The sequence below is a fragment of the Ovis aries genome, chromosome 7 (assembly GCF_016772045.2).
Source record: "Ovis aries strain OAR_USU_Benz2616 breed Rambouillet chromosome 7, ARS-UI_Ramb_v3.0, whole genome shotgun sequence".
Classification (NCBI taxonomy): Eukaryota; Metazoa; Chordata; class Mammalia; order Artiodactyla; family Bovidae; genus Ovis; species Ovis aries.
This window is the reverse complement of record NC_056060.1, coordinates 42,861,638-42,877,089: the sequence shown is the minus strand read 5'-3', so window position 1 is coordinate 42,877,089 and position 15,452 is coordinate 42,861,638.

Genomic DNA, 15,452 nt, shown 5'->3' with positions numbered 1-15,452 from the left:
GAGTCATTGTTTAACACAAGGTCAGGATTGAATATGAAGTGATATGAGGTTTGAATATGAAGTGATGCAAATTTAAAATAATATCTTCACCATCTGTTCTCTCTTCTTTGTATCATATTGTATTTATAGACCTAATGACTCAGATGGTAAAGAATCTGCCTGCAATTCATGAGACCTGGGTTCAATCCTGGGGTTGGGAAGATCCCCTGGAGAAGGAAATGGCAATCCACTCCAGTATTTTTACCTGGAGAATTCCATGGACAGAGAAGTCTGGTAGGCTACAGCCCAAGGGGTCGCAAAGAGATGGACACAACTGAGCGACTAACACACAAAAATGGAAGTGGCAGCATCATACCGAGGCATTACTAAACCAATCCTTTGTACATGTGACTGTTCCTGGGGTTAAGGGGTCCATAACCATATTCCTACCTTTTCTCTTTGCTCATGTACCAGCCTAAAAGATACTCCCCCAAAAGGAGTTGTCTGCATTTCCAAGGCCTAGCTCATATTTGGCCCCACCCTGCCCCCACCTCCTGGAATGTCATATACTTAACTCATGTTCCAAATTACATTATGAGATTTATTTCATTAGAACCATCATCAGGAGTTCCTTTTAGCAATCTTGTTTTGAAATGCAACACAACGTAAAATATTGTAATCTTATTAAAAATGATGCTTACCTGACTGTTTGAGGAGAAAAAGACCAAGTTAGACCTTTATTTTACAGGACATGTCAAAACAAATTCAAGTGGATAAAAGCATTAGACATACCAGTCCATCAAAGCATAAAAATAGTAGAAGGAAAGATGACTAAATATGTGTCTGAATTATGGCCAGAAAAGTCCTTTCTAAAGTTGTAATCAATAGAAGAAATCGTAGAGGAAAATAGTGACCTGACTACATACACAGCAAAATCCATATATAAGTAAAATTATTAAGTTAAAGAGTAAACAATAATATATATCTTCTTAAATATAATGGACTATTACTCAGCCATAAAAAAGAAAAATCCTACCATTTGCAGCAACATAGATGGATACTGAGGACATTATACTCAGTGAAATTAGTCAGACAGAAAAAAACAAATATTGTATAGTCTCATCTATATGTAGAATCTGAACAAGTTATACTCATAGAAACAGAGTGGAGTTGTGGAAGCAAGGGGCTGGAGAGGAGGGGAAGTGGTGAGATCTTGTTTAAAGGGTACAAACTTATGACTTGAAGATGAATAAGTTCTAGAGATCTAATATTCAGCAGGGTGACTTTAGTTGACAATACTGTACTGTACACTTGGAGTTGCTAAGAGAATTTTAAATATTCTCACCACATGCATGAAAAGATAATTGTAAGGTAACAGAGATATTAACTATTATTATGGTAGTCACTTCACAATACATATGAATATCAAATCATCAAGCTGTATAACTTAAATTTATACAGTGTTATATGTCAGTTATATCTCAATAAAGCTAGAAAATATATTTAACCATATGAAAAATAAGTATTTGTAGTAGAAAAGCAGGATTCAAAATTACAAGTGCAGTATTATTATGCTTAGGTAAAAATAAATCTTATCCATAGAACTAAAGATAAGAAAACATACCCAAACGTGACTATAGTTCAGGTTTGGGTGATGAGACTGTTGGTGGCTTTTTTCTCTCCTTTCCTATGTGATGTGTGTGTGCTCAGCTGTGTCTGACTCTTTGTGACTCCATGGACTGTAGCTCTGCCACGCCCCTCTGTCCATGGAATTTTCCAGACAAGAATATTGGAGTGGGTTGCCATTTCCTACTCCAGGGGATCTTCCTGACCCAGGGATTGAACCCACATCTCTTGAATCTCCTGCACTGGCAGCAGATTCTTTACCACTGAGCTACCTAGGAAGGCCTTTCTATGTGGACCAAAATGTAATAATGATCTTTTATAGTAAAAAATTGTTGTCAGCCTTTTGTTGGTTAATTCATGCAACAAACTACTGTGTGCCAGGCCCTAAGATGCTGGTTGGTGGAGATTTCAAAATTGTCATGAGACTCATCCTGGAGGAAATCACTGCCTAGTACAGGCGAGGAAGAAGGAAACCCATGATTAAAATATTTAACTACACACACACACACACACACACACACATATATATAATCCCGGGACTTCCCTGGTAGCTCAGTGATGAAGAATCCACCTGCCAATGCAGGAGACGCGGGTTTCGTGTCCTGGTCCAGGAAGATACCACATGCTGCAGAGCAGCTGGGACCATGCCCCACAGCTATTGAGCCTGGGCTCTAGAGCCCTGGGAGCCACAGCTACGGAGCCCACGTGATGCAACTACTGAAACCCCTGTGCCGGACAGCGCGTGCTCAGCAACAAAACGCTGCGATGAGAAGCTTGCACACTGAAGCTAGGGAGTAGTCCTTGCTCTCCACAGCTAGAGAAAGCCTGTACAGCAGTGAAGACCCAGCACAGCCCCAAATACATAAATAAAATTATTAAAATAAAATTTTAAAAATCGAATCACAAGTTCTACACAAGAAGAGGCTGGGGGCTACTGGTGCTATTAGGTCCCAGAGGCAGGGTAACTCACCAGGTAGGCTCTGAGGGGAGGAGGCAGCAGGGGGTCCGTCACATGCATGCATGTTAAGTCTCTTCAGTCATGTCTGACTCTTTGCGACCCTAGGGACTGTAGCCCCACCAGGCTACCCTGTCCATGGAATTCTCCAGGCAAGAATACTGGAGTGGGTTGCCATGCCCTCCTCTAGGGGATCTTCCTACCCAGGGATCAAACTCAGGTCTGCCAGAATCTCCTGCATTGCAGGAGGATTCTTTTCCCAGTGAGCCACCTGGGAAGCTCCTATCACATGAAGGCTACCAAATAATGACACACTGTGATGGAAGGTTTGAAGGAAGGGTTAAGTATCCCACAGAGTCAGATGGCAGCATCTTCATAAGGGTGACTGTTGCATGGGATGTATACCCAGAGGCTTCTAGGATGACTTGCAGGCTTCTGGCTTACAAGTGCTGGTGTCCTTTAGAAAGAGAGGGATCTCACTTGGAGCTTGTTCCCAGTCTTGGCCCTTTTGAGTTCAGTGTGTCTGTGGGCTGGGCTAGTGGAGATCTATGTGGAGTTTGGGAGAGAGAGCTACACTGGAGATAGAAGCAGAGGTTTTAATTATAAGTTTGGATGAAGGACCCAGGCAGGATATGGAGAGTGAGAAATAAAGCAGAGTCTGGGGCAGTGCTCAGAGGGAAACGAACACCTAATGAGGCACTTGTTAAGAACTGCTCAAGGAACGCAACCCAGGAGACAGTGAGGTCTACAAGCCAAGGGGGAGGGAGCTGCAGTCGTGCTGAGTGAAAAGGGCCAGAGAATGAGAGCTGAAGGGCCACTTCAGGAACCAGAACTCCTTATCCAAACTGTGTGTGAAGGGGAAGCGAGGCAGGAAGAGAAGCTGGAGAGACAGGGAAGAAGATGAAACCTGGGGAGAGCAAAGGGGCAGTGTGATGTGAAGGCACTGGGGGATTCTGGAGCGTGTTCCTAGAGGCAAGAGGAGGCACATGCACCCGAGGTTCGGGTAATAGCCTCAAGGCAAGCGAGACATGCCTCCTTGGCTGCCCGAATTCAAGATGCTACGGGAGACAGGCAACACCAGGCAACTGCCTGAAGAATAACTACACTTTCCTTACCCTTCCTCCGAACTTACCTCATGGTTACAGAATGTAACATGTCACCTGGATGGCTGCCAACAAGAGATGCCTGACCCTCTGAAACCTGAGCCGAGAGCTCACCTAAGCTCAGATAGTGTCATCACCAAACAGGTCCTAGTTCCCTGTTACATACAGTCACACCTCGACTGTTCTGCTGCCAGAACCATGAAACGTCGTCTCTTCCCAGCCACCCTGGACCCCTGCCAGTTCAATACTGTCTTCCTAGAGCCTCCAACTCATTTATTTATCTATCTTCCCAACAGAAAAAGCAGTGTCCCTTTAAAGAATAAGTAGGCAAAGATCTGCTCACTTCGTGTGTGCAGACCATGATTTCTGGAAGCTTGCCTAGAGCTAAAGCGAGGCCAGTAACAGCAGGACTGCCACACTGGGTGGCGGGACGGGACGGGGTTGGGGGGGGTTGGGGGTGTTGGGGACCAGAGGTGGGGGTGGGGCAGGCAGCCCTGATGTGCATTCTGGTGCTCCTCGACAGCTGCTTGCATCCTTCTCTTGACACTGACATTGTGTATCTTGTTCCCCTGCGTGAACTGTAGTCCCTTGTAAGACAGTGGGGTTAAATCTACTTCTCTGTCAGTCTCAGCACACGGTACTTTGTGCAGCCCATCCCCTGTCCCCTTCTCCCTGCTCTGAATCCCAAGATGATGTATGGAACTTGAAAGGCTATCTTGAAGTCAAGAAGTGACAAATGCGGGGGAGGGGAAGGCCAACAGTATCACCCAGTCTCCATCTATGACCTCACCAAGCTGCTGAATCAATGACAGCAGCTAGCTAACATGATCCTTTGCCTTATGAGAGAAAATTATTGTTTTCGCCTAAGTCCCTTGTAAGTTAGGTTTTCTGTTTCCAGCAAATAAATGTAATTTACCTAGCACCCATTCCCCCACCTTCTTACTCAGAGACTCCCAGCTTTGTTGAGATCTCCATCCCTCCCCTATAAGCTAGGTGCCCCAGGTGATGACGATTCCATCTCCGGTTCCAGGGGTGGTGTCCGTGGGCCAAGTGCAACCCCATTTCCTCTGCTAGTGCTGAGTTAAGGAACCAATGATACGTGGAGGCTGAAATCTGTTAAGGCTTCTGGGGAAACATTCTGATGATATAGTAGCAAGAAGACCTGTCTCTCTTCCTCCTTCTTGTGAATATTGCTGTCTAGGTTTCATGACCAAACTGTTGTAATCATCTTGCCACTCCCCTGAGGATGATGCCTACACAGAAGATGGTGGGTGAAAAGACAAAAATGGCCTGGATCCTTGTAGACATTGTTGCCTGCACTGAATCAACCAGCCTCGAAGACTGCCTGCCCCTTGCACTTCCTGTTCTGCAGCAACATTATTCTTTATTCTTCAGTGGAGTTTGAATTGGGGGTTTTGTCACTTACTCCTGAAAGTATCTTTACAGATATTAAAAGTTTTGCTTGTGACTATCTAACTTGAGCTTTTTATAAGAAAAGGTAGGTAAAGCCTCAGCCTGTGTGTTTATTTATAGCATTTTCCAATGTTGAGTATGGCACTATTTCCTCCCTCTTGAAAGTTTAACTACAGAGAATGGTTTAGATCAAAATGTATCCTGAAGTGAGTGTTAATTTTATCGTGGTCAACTTGACCCAGCCAGAAGAATGCTCAGATTTATTAAACTTGTGTCTCTATGGAAGGTAGAGAAATTGAGCCAATAATAAAAGATTATCTTCTCACTGATGGGGCTTTAGGGGTCAGTGAGCAAGTGAGAAATAACATGCTCACTTCTGCAGAGACTTGAAGAAGAGAGATCAGTGATCTCTTCCTCATAGGAGTTGGGGCTGCTGCAGCTGGTATTCCCTGATCCTCAACCCTCTCCCAGTTCCCTCTGGGACTGTAAAGATGGGGACCCTGCAAATTATCTGTGGTTGGTACAATTAATACTAATCAATTAGTGCTGATAGTTAATACTGGGTCTCAGAGTCATTTCATCCCTAGAAGAGGAATGCTTTGAAACATGCTGGGTTCATACACCTGGCACAGTGCCTGACACACAAAAGGCACTCAAAACCCAGTGTTTAATGGGTGAATGAGGGATGCCAGGCAAGTGGTATCATTTCTATATCCTCCTCTCCTCAACCATTAATCCAATAAATTGTTTTCTCTTTGTTTAAATATGTACATTGCTACATATAGCTGAACTATGCAGGTGGTTTAGGGTGACTTGGAGTAGCCTGTCTGGGCTCACTGAATTATTTCAGAAAGATTCGCAGTATAATGTCTTAATCCTCTGACTCAAAAGCTGAGGACATTTTTAGAAGCTATGGGCTAGATAATCAAGATGGTGTGATCACTCATCTAGAGCCAGACATCCTGGAGTGTGAAGTCAAGTGGGCCTTAGAAAGCATCACTACAAACAAAGCTAGTGGAGGTGATAGAATTCTAGTTGAGCTGTTTCAAATCCTGAAAGATGATGCTGTGAAAGTGCTACACTCAATATGCCAGCAAATTTGGAAAACTCAGCAGTGGCCACAGGACTGGAAAAGGTCAGTTTTCATTCCAATCCCAAACAAAGGCAATGCAAAAGAATGCTCAAACTACCGCACAATTGCACTCATCTCACATGCTAGTAAAGTCATGCTCAAAATTCTCCAAGCCAGGCTTCAGCAATACATGAACCGTGAATTTCCTGATGTTCAAACTGGTTTTAGAAAAGGCAGAGGAACCAGAGATCAAATTGCCAACATCTGCTGGATCATGGAAAAAGCAAGAGAGTTCCAGAAAAACATCTATTTCTGCTTTATTGACTATGCCAAAGCCTTTGACTGTGTGGATCACAATAAACTGTGGAAAATTCTGAAAGAGATGGGAATACCAGACCACCTGACCTGCCTCTTGAGAAATCTGTATGCAGGTCAGGAAGCAACAGTTAGAACTGGGCATGGAACAACAGACTCGTTCCAAATAGGAAAAGGAGTACATCAAGGCTGTATATTGTCACCCTGCTTATTTAGCTTCTATGCAGAGTACATCATGAGAAACGCTGGGCTGGAAGAAATACAAGCTGGAAACAAGACTGCCGGGAGAAATATCAATAACCTCAGATATGCAGATGACACCACCCTTAAGGCAGAAAGTGAAGAGGAACGAAAAAGCCTCTTGATGAAAGTAAAAGAGGAGAGTGAAGAAGTTGGCTTAAAGCTCAACATTCAGAAAACGAAGATCATGGCATCTGGTCCCATCACTTCATGGGAAACAGATGGGGAAACAGTGGAAACAGTGTCAGACTTTATTTTTTGGGGCTCCAAAATCACTGCAGATGGTGACTGCAGCCATGAAATTAAAAGACGCTTACTCCTTGGAAGAAAAGTTATGACCAACCTAGATAGCATATTCAAAAGCAGAGACATTACTTTGCCGACTAAGGTCCATCTAATCAAGACTATGGTTTTTCCTGTGGTCATGTATGGCTGTGAGAGTTGGACTGTGAAGAAGGCTGAGCACTGAAGAATCGATGCTTTTGAACTGTGGTGTTGGAGAAGACTCTTGAGAGTCCCTTGGACTGCAAGGCGATCCAACCAGTCCATTCTGAAGGAGATCAGCCCTGGGATTTCTTTGGAAGGACTGATGCTAAAGCTGAAACTCCAGTACTTTGGCCCCCTCATGCGAAGAGTTGACTCATTGCAAAAGACTGTGATGCTGGGAGGGATTGGGGGCAGGAGGAGAAGGGGATGACAGAGGATGAGATGGCTGGAGGGCATCACTGACTCGATGGATGTGAGTCTGAGTGAACTCCGGGAGTTGGTGATGGACAGGGAGGCCTGGCGTGCTGCGGTTCATTTGGTCACAAACAGTCAGACACAACTGAGCGACTGAACTGAACTGATGGGCTAGAGGAAGACCCTTCAGAAAATATTGCAACCCAGAATTTAAATATACATTGCTGGTTCTGGTTTCTAAGTCTGTCACGCTCTTCTGGGAAGACCTCTGTGTAAGACTCTCACTTTTGACCCAGAAGGAACTGGAAATGTTTCAGGTACATAGCCACGTTTCTCTCACTTGTGGTGACATAATCTGGAGGGTGTGTTCCCAGATAAAGATATCAAATGCCCACCTTGCTTCGAGGCTCTCTGCAAGATGTATCTCCTTAAATGGCTAAAATCTTTCAATTATTCTAATTTCACACTTGCTTAATAAGCAGCATTTCCAGACATATATTTCCCACTTTCAACCCTGAACAGTCACAGGGGCTTGATTATTTTCCTTTTTCAGACATGTGCCTTTCTGTAGATGCCCAGGAGCTGTCACAGTGAAGCATAATACTCAATATATGTTTGTGAAATTAATGAACAAACTGCATGGATGACTAGAGTAGGAGGACATAGGAGTTTACCTCATATGAAAGGCAACGTATCTGACAGAGATTATAATTTACAAATTTGATAAGAAACAGTGCAAAGGAAGGGAGGATCTGAAAGCAGGAAGTAGAAGGGTGTTCAGTCTTAAATATATCATCATAAATATAAATGCTACTATTTGCTGTTTATCCTATATACATAGGAGTTGCTGGCATGGGTATTAGATGCTACCTATATGACATTGCATTTCATTCTTATAATGACCTTATATAGTAGACACTATTGTTGTGATTCTAAAGATGAGATAATCTTCCTGTAGTCACACAGCTATAAGCAGTCTATGATATGCTTGACCACTTTATAACCTGGTCAGGGTGACCAGGGTCACCTTTTAGGGTAATTCTAAGAACCTCACCAGATCTGAAAGAGGAAAGAAGAGTAGAGGGAATATGGAATGAGATAAACACTGAAAATATTTCAAAGCTGCTGAAGTCTCTTTGACATGCTCAGTCACTTCAGTCGTGTCTGACACTGTGACCCCATGGACTGTAGCCTGACAGGCTCCTCTGTCCGTGGGATTTTCCTAACAAGAATACTAAAGTGGCTCGCCATACCCTCCTGCAGGGGATTATCCCGACCCAGGGATTGAACCTGTGTTTCCTGCATTGCAGGCAGATTCTTTACCACTGAGCCACTGGAGAAGCTTTGGGTACTATTAAAATCCAGGCAGGCATGGGCTTGGCTAATATTTTGTCTGCTTTCCAATGAGATGTTTTCGACTCTTTCCCTATTAAAAATGCCTCCAGTGCTTTGATCTAAGTCAACAGAAATGACAGATTTAGGTATGATGAAGAAGGATGGAAGGTAAATGATTACTCTGTACTGCAGTGTTATGGCAATGAGACAAGCTGGGACCTGGGGCTCTGCGGCAGTGCTGCCGTGCTTGCACCTGGACACACTTCTCCTTGAGCAACAAAATGGGACTAACTAAATGGGACTAAAAATAACTGCATGCATGTTCAGTTAGGGCAAATTCTGAACAAAAGATTGAAAGAGAACAAAAATCCCAGCTGCCACTTTTGAAGAGTTTGGAGCAAAAAGAAGCGAGGTATTGCACATGCTCCTGAACTCAACATCACCTAAGAGGAGGGAAAAACACCTAAGACACCTCTCCGAACTGACTCCTGGAAGCACCCTTACCCTCACCCAATATGAGGAGCAAGCTTGTCACCTCCTCCCCCTACACTTAGGGAGCAAGCAAGCAAGGGAATCTGTTACTTGGAGCCCCAATAAAGCCTTGCGTGAATCTCCTATCTGGCCTCTAGTCAACTTCTATTGGTTAGGGAAGGCCAAGAACCCTGGTTGGTATCAGCGAGAGCGAGTTTGTGTAATCTTCAAACAGAAATCCCCATCCAGCTCAACAGCTTCACTCAATAGAACTTGGTGTTCTGAACTCTGTACGAGAGTTTTCTCTGGCTTCCAGAATGCCCTTCAATCCAGCCACTATCAGCCTAAATCCTGCTCTTCCTTTAATGCTAGCTCAAATCCTATCCTCCATTCTAGTTTGCAGTGATAATTCTAACACTTAACATTTACTGAGCCAGATAACATGACAAACACTTTTAATTCTTATTTAGTTGCCATAATAATGCTATGTAGGAGAAACTACTGTTAATCTACAGACTTAGAAAACTAAGTCTCAGAGCAATTAAATAACATTCCCAACATCATAGCAAGGAATAAGTAGAAGAGTCATCTCTCTTTGTCAGTCAACCATATTTTTAAAAAGCTGATTTCACAAATCACCAGTCTATGTCCGATGCAGGATACAGAATGCTTGGGGCTGGTGCATGGGGATGACCCAGAGAGATGTTATGGGGAGGGAGGTGGGAGGGGGGTTCATGTTTGGGAACGCATGTACACCCGTGGTGGATTCATGTCAATGTATGGCAAAACCCATACAGTATTGTAAAGTAAAATAAAGTAAAAATAAAAATTAAAAAAAAATAAAATAAAAAATAAAAAGCTGATTTCAGTTTGGTGTTGAATTGATTCCCTTGTGTTTTATTTATTAGGTGGTTGTCTTTAAGACACTGAAGTACCTAGATTCAAGGAAATGTATCCACTCATAGTAACTAATAGAGTAAGTCTCACATGAATACATTGCCTTTTAGAATTTTTTTTTCTAAAAGGATGTCTTCATTGCATGGCATTATTATTTTTTTCAATACTCAGCTAATGCCCTAATTCCTCAGTGAGGCTTTACAATGCAGGTTAATAGCTGCAGAATGGTTTTAATTTTACCACAATAGATAGCTGTGATGCTCTGGGAAAGATTCAAAAACTTTAAGGCATAGTATCTATAATGAAAACCACTGAAATCCTGACTACAAAGAATATCTAATGGCATGGATATAGTTGATAAAAAAGCATAGTACAATACAGAATACACAATATTAAGTGAAATTTTAAATTATGCACTTATAGATACATATTTTTTAAACTGTGGAAATAAGTACACAATAAATGTTAAGAGTGGTTAGCTCTAAATGGTAGAGTAATATGTGGTTTTCATTTTCTTTTTTATACTTTATTTTCTAATTTTTCTGAAATGAGCATGTATTGCTTTTAATATCAGAAAACAACAAAAATTCACTCTCCAATAAAAAGAACTAAGGCTATTTGGGGAAAATGGCTGAGTCCATGTCTAAGGCAGGAAAAGAACAAGGTGAGCTTTGACATACTGCTGTTTCAGAAAGTATGGGGACACTCAAAAACAAATGGCATTGTGTCAAAAGGTTCCAGGAACTGGCTCAAAGGGCTCCCACTGGCTAAATTTAGAACAACGAGAGCATCAAAAATAATAATGACTATAATTAATGACAACATGCTGAATGACTGTGACAGAAGAAAAAGAGAGAAAAAGGGAAAAAGGAAAGAAGATATGCTGGATAAGAAATATTGACATCATGATAGTTAGAAAACTGTTTTGTAACTTCTAAGTAATATTTGATTATGGCAAGAAAGATCAATGGATGCCAAAGCTATCAGGTGACAGGTAGCTGAGAGACTAGATAATATCATTGTACAGACAGAGTATTTATTTGCCAAGGAAGAGGATGTTCCTTTAGCAAGAGAGACATTTAGCAGATCTTACCGTAGCCAAGGACTCCAAGTGACTCCTATGCTCATTAAATCTTGAGAAGTGCAGTCTTAAACCATGAGATAGATAAGTGTGCAAAGGTAAGTTTCCAAGAATTTTCCTTTTCAGAGTGTGGTGCTTCTCAAACCTGCCTGGACACAGAAATCACCTGGAGAGCTTTAAACACCACTGGTGTCTGAGTCCCACTCCCAGAAATTCTGACGTGATGGGGTTGGAGTGCTATCTGGACACTAGAATTTTTCAAAGATCCCCAGGTGAGTAGAGGGCTTCCCAGGTGGCACTAGTGGTAAAGAATCCACCTGCCAATGAAGGAGATGCAAGAAACATGGGTTCTACCCCTGGGTAGGGAAGAGCCCCTGGAAAAGGAAATGGCAACCCACTCCAGAATTCTAGCCTGAAAAGTCCCATGGACAGAGGAGCCTGGTGGGCTACAGTCCATGAGGTCAGAAAGACTTGGACTTGACTGAGCACACATACTTAGGTAAGTATACTGTGCATACAAGGTAGAGAAGCACAGCCCCAGAATAAAACTCAAGTGGGGGTGGCTTAAGCCCACTCCCAGACTTTGCCGCACATTAGAGTCACTCAAGGAGATTTAAAATATTCTGATGCTCTGAAAAGATGCTGACTTAATTGTCCTGGGTGTTTCCTGGTGGCAGAGATTGTCAGGCTGGTTGGGTAGCTCGGTCATGTTAACTACTATCTGCTTCTCTCTTGCCTCTGTCCACCACTGAGTGGGACTATAGCTGGGACTTGCTAGCCCCCTCTGCAGCCTGGGTAGCTATGTGCTTATGTTCTTGCCAATGGAATGTGAGTATAAGTATGTATCACTTCTGAGCCAGCCCCATACAATTTCTTAGGCTCCTCCATACTCATCGTCCTCCCTTCCAGCTGGAAAGGTCATGACCTGAATGACCTTGGAAGGCATGTGTAGAAGAAGGCTCTTGCTAAGAGTTCCTACATGGAGATAGGATGAACTACCTGCCCACCTGACACTCCCAACATGAAGTGTTCTGTGAACAGTCATCAGAGCATCTGCATTACGTGGGCACTTTCAGCTATTTACCAAAATCAGATATCACCTTTTCTTATATTTGTAATACCCAAGTGAGGCAAGTATCACTAGGCCCAGTTAACTATGAGGAAGCTAAGACCCTGTCACTTAGATAGAAGGTAGCAGAGAACAGGCTTCAAACCAAGTTTTTCTTAAACAAAACCCAGGTTCTTAATCACATACCATGTATTTTCCCATGCAAGAACACTTACAATTGGAAAAAAGGAAGAGTTGATATATTCTGTAGTTAAAACAGAAAACATCTGTGCTTTAAAGACTTAATGATCAATTCTGCATTTGATGCCTTGTTGCTCAGTAATTTTTAACTGCATGTTTTTGCCTCAGCAACCAGGTTCCCCTGACTGCTTCTTTTTCACATGTGTCTTATATGTTCACATGCCTGTTCTATATGCTGCCGCTATGTTAGTCTGCCTAAAATAAAGACCTTCTCCTTCACTTCCATCTTTAAAACCTACCAGCCAAAGTTCAAATTTCTCACCTACTCCTAACCTTTCTTTTCCTACACAGGCACTTTGCTCCAGCCAAATTTGCTTATCTCCTTTAACTGATTCCCTGGTGGCTCAGTGCTTAAAGCATCTGCCTGCAATGCGGGAGACCTGGGTTTGATCCCTGGGTCAGGAAGATTCCTTGGAGAAGGAAAAGGCAACCCACTCCAGTATTGTTGCCTGGAGAATCCCATGGATGGAGGAGCCTGGTGGGCTACAGTCTATGGGTTCGCAAAGAGTTGGACACGACTGAGCGACTTAACTTTAACTGATTCACAAACTTTCATGGTAAGAAGGAACTTTAGGGTCAAGTAATTCAACAACCATCTGTATCAGCGAACTATTGCTATGTAACAAACCATCCTAAAACTTAGAGTTTTAAAACATATTTCTTATCATTCTGTGAGTTGATTGTGTGGTTCTTCTGTTGGTCTTTCTTGGGACCACTCATGATCCTATTGGCTAGCAGCTGGGCTGGACTGGAAGTTCATTAAGGCCCTTCTCATATGACTGGTGGCTGTATGCTGTCAGCTGGGGTGCCTCCAGGCTCCTCAGTAAGGGCTCTATCCAGGCTCCTCCATGTGGCCTCTCTCTCTACAACAGGATAAACTAGAATTCCTTACAGCTGGCTTCCAACTGGAGAAAAGCAGAAGCTATTGGACCTTTTCAAACTTAGGCCTGTAGCCAACACAGTGTCACTTCTGCTACATTCTCCTGGCCAAAGCAAACCACAGGGCCAGTCCAGATGGACTTTATCTCTTGAAGGGAGGAGTGGCAAAGAATCTGCGACCATCTTTAATTACCCATGCGGTCTCATCCCTTCTACATATGTCCTCCCCTTATTCTCCCCACCTCTACTCAATATTCCTTCTCAGCACAGTCACATTATAGTGTTTCAGGTGGGTCCCAGGGCTGGACTTGCCTATATTTGAATCCCAAATCTCAGCTACTTATGAGCTTCAGCAAGTTACTATACCTCCCTCTGCCTCAATTTGTTCAACCATAAGTTGGGGGATGGAGGGCAGGGTGGATATAAATCCTATGTCATAGGGTTGTTGCGAGAGTTAAATGAGTGGATACAAAGTGCTGGAACAGTGTTTGGCTTCAGTAAGTGCTTTATAAGTGTTATCTGTTCCCCGTGGCTCCAGTTGGTAAAGAATCCTCCTGCAATGCGGGAGACCTGGGTTCGATCCCTGGGTTGGGAAGATCCCCTGGAGAAGGGAACCCACTTCAGGCCACCCACTCCAGTATTCTGGCCTGGAGAATTCCATGGGGTCCATGGACTATACAGTCCATGGGGTCACAAAGAATCAGATACAACTGAGCGACTTTCACTTATTGTTGACAGTTGGTCGATCTAATTTTTCTTGGTTGGCGCAGAACACAGAGGAGTCAGGCTGGACCTGGTGTTTAGGCTCCATGGCAGAGGGTATTAGAGGAAGAGATACATACAATCCCTAAGGTGCCATCTTTGCACCAGTATGACTTGACTTAGTTGATTACGTGAGGATTATTTTAGGCAGGGGAGGCATCTATGTGTTTCTTTCTCAGCTTCTGAAAGTGTTCCCCTGAGATAGAACCACTATGTCTGTAATGCCGAATCCCACAACCTACGCCCTAAAAGGTAACCTCAAAATCATCTAAATTTCAGTTTTCCTGGTTTAAGAGTGCTTCAACTTCATCCTTAGCAAGTTTTGGACTCCTCAATACTTGAACACCTTTTCTTTCTTTCTTTTTTTTAAACAAGGGCACTTTTCAAAATCCAAAGGAGACTGCAGCAGAAGTTGTCTGCAGGATTCTGTTGCTGCTGCTGCTGCTGCTGCTAAGTTGCTTCAGTCATGTCTGACTCTGTGTGACCCATAGACGGCAGCCCACCAGGCTCCCCCGTCCCTGGGATTCTCCAGGTGAGAACACTGGAGTGGGTTGCCATTTCCTTCTGCAGTGCATGAAAGTGAAAAGTGAAAGTGAAGTCGCTCAGTTGTGTCCGACTCTTCACGACCCCATGGGCTGCAGCCTACCAGGCTCCTCGTCCATGGGATTTTCCAGGCAAACTTACTGGAGTGGGTTGCCATTGCCTTCTCCACTGCAGGATTCTAGATATTGACAATTCTGATGTTGGCACACAGCATACAGCCCCAAGCTGCCATGATTTATAGCAGCAGAGTCTGGACAGGAAATCCATGACAGAACACAGAACCCCAAACACACAGACTGTGTGGTGAGGGGAGTGGGCAGAGCTGGGAAGAAGGACTTGGGGGCCAAGGGCAGACCTCTGTAGACATTGCTAGCCCATCTCTTTGACCATTAGTCATTTTCTGTGCCTGTGAGTCTTATTTTTCCAGTCCCATTCTTTTGCAAACAGGTTAATCTTTGCTCTAAGAGAGACAGAGGAGAGAAAAATTATTTAAATTCCCTCAGAGGCTGAGGGTAATCATACCAATCCATTAGTTCAGATGTTATTGCAGGATAAGATTGCTATTAGTCTGCTTTAATTTATCTGAAAGTTGTGTAATAAGCCTTCCTGCAATTATTATTTGTCTTACAGCACAAAATAGGCAAAGTGTAGTCTGAGAGATGACAGCAGTATGTACAGCTTAGACCTAAAACTCAGAAATAAATTTTTTGTGTCCTTATAGTATCCTGGAGTGGGTAGCCTTTCCCTTCTCCCCGAGGGGAGAAGGGAAAGGCTACCCACTCCAGTATTCT